Genomic DNA, 5,775 nt, shown 5'->3' on the forward strand with positions numbered 1-5,775 from the left:
TTTCTTTATTTTCTGCTCCCCTTCAATTTTGAGCTCTAAATCAAAATGAGTTAAAATTACAAAATTATGGAACCTAATGGGCATAATTTGTTTCAAAATTATGGGCATACCTTAATTACAAAATTACAAAATTATGCAATCGATAACGAATAACCTTTGTGTAATTTGTTTCACGTATTGCGGGTTTCGGAAACGGTGAAAGACAAACAAAACGCAGTAGTGGAGGAAGAGCATTAGAGCAGAACGTACCGTATTCAAGTGATCTCCTTGCGCTGCAACCTTCGATTCAACGTTCGCAAGAGCAAACCCCCACTTCGAAGGTATTCCTCAGGGTTAGGTTAATTTAAGTTGAAAAACCTAGGGTTCTTCCCCAGTTTGGCTTGATTGGAGCTTAGGGTTAGGTTTCAAGAGGAATTTATGGCGTTTTGTGGTTTAGCTAGAGAAGAGGAACTGATAGGGTTTCAACGTTCGCAGGAGGGAAAACAAAAGAACAGAGAACGAAAATTGAAATGGAGTCTGAAATTTTATTTTAATTAGACCTTAGACAGCGCTTTTGTGGAAAGCGCTTTCTAAGGTATGCCTTAGACAGCGCTTTTGGTTTTAATTTTTTTTTTAATTTAAAGACATTAGACAGCGCTTTATCAAAAGCGCTGACTAAGGTCTATATTTAAAAGCGCTTTCTAAAAGCGCTGTCTAAGGGGGGGTCTTAGACAGCGCTTTTAGAAAGCGCTGTCTAAGACCCCCCCTTAGACAGCGCTTTCATTATTTTTTTGGAACATTTTCCGTGTTTTATTTTAATTTTAACCTTAGACAGCGCTTTCTTTTAAAAGCGCTGTCTAAGATGCGCTGTTAAAAGTCATTTTTGGCGTAGTGACACAACGACGTTAAGTTGAAGTTTTCTCCTAAAAGATTAAAATTGAAAACTTTATGTTAATATATGATTATGTTCCTTATCTTTTAAATTGACCAAATACACACAAACCACATTAATATAAACTGGCCTTGTATTTTATGACTCTTAAGCACAATTTGTTAAACTGATATTCATGATCACTTAGTTTGTTAGACATAACATTGTAAACCCTAACCATCATGGTATCTATTTTTTGACCTTCCTATAAAATGAACATTCACAAAATAAAATGAGATTAATATTGTTTCAGTGACAATATCTTTTTCTTCTTACACATGCATTCAGAGAGGATAACTGCGTTAGACCTATACTTTGTTAGATTTTAATTCATTTCAGTTATATTTAAATTTAATTTAACTTATATTTAAATTTGTATATAGACTCTCATTGTATAAACACTTAAAGTTATTTTTTAGTTTTGTGGTGTGAATCATTTTATAATCAATTTCAATTCCGTTAGAGAAAAGTTAGTTAAAGATTCAACTTCTTTCTCCTCTCCCTTCATCTTCATCATCTTCATCTTCTTCCTCTTGTGCACCAATAATTGACATCTATAGCTCCAGTTCAGATCAACGAGAAACACTAACGGAAACACTGAGTGAACGTGAGGCATGTGTGATTGATTTTGTTTCTTGAGTTCTCGTTTAATTTACGACCAAAATCATAACAAAATCACATTTTTTGATTCTGAGGGATTGGGAAACACGAGTGTTTGGTGAGATATGATTGAATTCTTGCACAAGATCAAAGATGAACGATGGAAAAAGTAGCTTGAATACGAAGCTTCCAGTATTTGGAAAGAACTGGAATCGATAGATGATTCAGATGCGTGTATTGTTTGATGCTCAGATGTTCTTGATCTCGTCAATGACAGTTATACAGTGGTTGCAGTAGATGAAACTGAAGCACAAAGGAACGCGTATGGAGAGTTTAGGAAGAAAGATTAGAAAGCTCTATTTTACATTCATCAATGTGTGTGTATGCGAATGTGTTTGAGAAGATCGTTGATTCAACAACGACGAGGGCTGCTTGGGATATACTGATATGTTACTATGGAGGTGATGCATCAGTGAAGAAGTTGAAGCTTCAGTCTATGCGTAGTCAGTACGAGAATATCAACATGAAAAATAATGAGAAGATACCAAATTACATCTCCAAAGTGATTCTAATCATAAATAAGATGAAATCTTATGGAGAAACTCTTTCTGAACAAGTAATCATTGAAAAGGTACTGAAGATCACTTACTCCTCAATTTGATTACATTGTTGTAGCAATTAAACATTCTAAGGATCTGAGTACCATGAGAATTGAAGAGCTGTAGAGCTGTCTAGAGGCACAAGAGTTGCATTTGACTGAGAGAACCTCTGAAAGAGAGCTAGAGTAGGCTCTGAAAGTATCTTTTTCTAAGAAGAATCATAATTACTTCACAGACCAAGATCAAGAGCAAGCAAGTGTCGTACCTCGGAAAATGGGAATACGACCTAGCGAAGCGCAACCGCACGCTCGCAATGATGGACTGAACAGAGTCGCCATCGAATTTTATTTATTCCTAAAGGGAAAGGGGAAATATCGATAAAACCCAAGAAAGAACGACAATGATTATGGTCGTCGCAACCGAATCAGGGTTCAGGAGTCGATTACGCAAGGGGAAGGTATTAGCACCCCTCACGTCCGTTGTACTCAATGGGAACCGTTAGGTTAGTTGTGCACATTAGTGTTAGTTTGAAATGTTAGGCTTTTCAATTTATTAGGTGGGAAAGAAAGAATAGAAGAGAGAAGAATGTTTTTGGATTTTCGACAAAGGACTAAACCTAAGTTTTTTATTAATGGGTCTGACAAGATTTACAAATCCTGCTCCTACGTATCTCAATAGAGAAATCAAGGCTTACGTAGTTCTGGGTAGAAAAATGTTTGTTTGTTGGTCGATTTTAGAGAAAGCTACTTTGTGTCAATCGACGAAAACATTGTTGGACTACCCAAAACAGGTGGAGAAACATCGCCTTGCATTGTTTTGAAACAAAGTACCTTTCGTTTAAGAAAGGGTTTGAAGGGTCAATCGCACGGCGGCGAGAAAAGGTTTAAGAGTCAATCGCACGGCGGCGAGAAAAGAAATTGATTGGTTTGATGTGTTTTGAGTAATGGCGAGAACTTGGATGGGCGAGATATCCATCTCGAATCCTAGTCTCAGGAGGGTGTGGTATCCACCACGTTCCATTTCCATCTTATTTGCAAAGGTATTTAATAAGAGTTAAATGTTTTGAATTTGATTGAGAAAGGGTTTGAAGAAACCGCATTGACAATTTTAAATGATGGCGAGAGCTAAGATAGTCAAGGCATCCACCTCGAATCTTAATCTCAGGAGTGCATGGCATCCACCATGTTCCATTTCCATCTTTATTGAAAAAATGTTTAATAGGGATTAAGTATTTTTTTTAGTTTTATTATGAAAATGACTTGACGTTGGATCAAGCATTGATGGAGGTTTAAGAGAAATGGAATGGATAGAAATGGGTTGATAGAAATGGATGGATTTATTTATTGAGAAAAATACTCGACGTTGGATCGAGTTTTTATTTTTGATCTTTTGGAAATGGTTAATTTTATTCTTGTGTTAGTAGCTAACTAAATAGTCAAGCAAATAAAGAAATAAAACAGTAAAATTATTACACGTCATGGGAGTAGTGTACATTTTGTCAAATGGGGATTCAAAGCAATGGAGTAATTAAAATGGAACAAAACAATCAACGAGCAATGCATGAGTGTAAGTGCAAGAGAAACGTCTCATTGTAAGAAAGCCCAAGAGTAAGCTATGTGAGGTGGACGACGATGCTTAAAGGCAATCGACTTACAAGGGTGTAGAGATGGGGAAATTACAACTAAGTACTGTGCTCAAAACCGGTTTATGCATCATGTCAACATTGAATGATCATGTGCAACCAATCGAAACGCGGCGAAATTCTATTGTTATCTCGATAAAATAATCATGGGTAAACAACATAAGAATGGTTGAATCCATAAATTAAAATCGATGCTTTGTCAATTAAAATAAATAAAAGGGGTAATTATTAAAATAATAATGAGTATAGAAGAAATTAAATTAAAACATAACATGAGAATTAAAAATAACATAAAAAATTAAATGCTAAACAACCAAAATACCACACACGGGTATCAAACCCACCACACAAAGGGAGATGAGATAACTCTCCCTCCACCCAGCCATGGACAGCCAGTTGTTACCTTAATAGCGACCCAAGTACATAAACAATGAAACAAAAAGAATAAATAGAAAAACAAAAAAACTAATAAAGGCCAGCAAGGGCCATACGAGTTTGGGCTGAAAGAGAACCCAACGGTCCTTGAACCGTGGAGATTCGGGTCAACAAAACCCGCTCCAACAACAACCAAAAAAAGGGCAAGGAGATGAATCTTAATGGTCACAACCGAAAATGTAGTTTGACCAAAGCAAATCCTAGGGAAAACGCAAGCATCTGACCTTACGGGTGTTAGATGCCTAAAAGTGCTTATTTGAGCTATCATATGTGGGCATCTTTCACTCTATTTCCGTGCTAAATTGTCTAAATCACCTTTGTTTTTGATGAAATGCATTACATTGATAAACAAGTTTGGTGCCTTTGATTTGTGTGTTATTGTGCAGGAAAAAGGCATGAACTAATTGAAAATGAAGACACAAGAAAATTGGCAAAGGAACCAATGAATACTAGCATTCATCAACCTGCTCGCTAGGCGAGCTGCTGGCGAAAAGCTCCAGTAAAATGTCAATAAATTCGCTAGGCGAGCTGCTAGCGAAGGTGGTAGCGAGTTCGTTCAGTTTTGGTGAAAAGCGCAGCCAGCACTCACTCGCTAGGCGAAGCTCTAGCGAGTCCCCAGCGAGCATTCCAGTAGCAAAACCTCTCAACCTCGCTGGGGCGAAGGTTGGAGCGTGTCCTTCGCTAGGCGAAGGTTTGTTCGCTAGGCGAACATGACAGTTCAACAGACCCTGTTTTCTCTGGGCACAGGTGCCTTTGGTGCCACAATTTGACCCTCGCTAGGCGAGCCATTCTGCTCGCCTAGCGAGCATGACAGCCCAGTACTACTCTATAAGTAGCAGGTGCCACTTTTGAGCACCATACCTAGTTTTACAGCATTTTTCCACTTTTGTACTTTTGTTAGATATTTTTACAGCATTGTTCTTGGGGAGCTTTTATGCCCTATATTTCATTTCTCTTCATCTTGTAACCATCTTCTACAAAAAGAAGGTGGATTCCCATCCAATATCGATTATCCGACTTGGATGTTGATCAACCTTCTTCCGAAACTTGCCGACCAAGCTACCATGAAAATGAGTAGCTAAGTCATCCATTTGTCAAGGTTAGATGTAGGTGATTACTAGCTTTGTGTGTAAATGTAAGGATCTTCATATGTAAACTCTTTAATGGTGAATATATGATGAAAACTTTGTTTCTATTTAAAACTCTTTGTGTTGGTTTATGATCGAGAGATGTTTACCAACTCTTGACCTAGGTTTTCATCCAATCTTGTTTGTTAGCTAGAGATAGTAGCGAATGATTTTGTTCACCATAAGATTGAACCAAAAAGTTGTCATTTTGATAGATTGTGTTCGAGAGAAACAATGGATCAAAATGGGAAAACTCACAATGTGTGTTCGAGAGAAACATATTGGAAGGACTTTGTGAAATGATTTATCATCTAAAGGAGTTTATAAGAGTGTTGACCGAACAAATACATGCAAAGTGATCATTGAACCCTAACTTTGGCAATATTTCTCATTTATTCAAACCATAACTTTTACCGCAATTTATTACCTTTTTATGCAAGATAACGTGACAACCAACCAAAA

The sequence above is a fragment of the Lathyrus oleraceus genome, chromosome 4 (genome assembly GCF_024323335.1).
Source record: "Lathyrus oleraceus cultivar Zhongwan6 chromosome 4, CAAS_Psat_ZW6_1.0, whole genome shotgun sequence".
Lineage (NCBI taxonomy): Eukaryota > Viridiplantae > Streptophyta > Magnoliopsida > Fabales > Fabaceae > Lathyrus > Lathyrus oleraceus.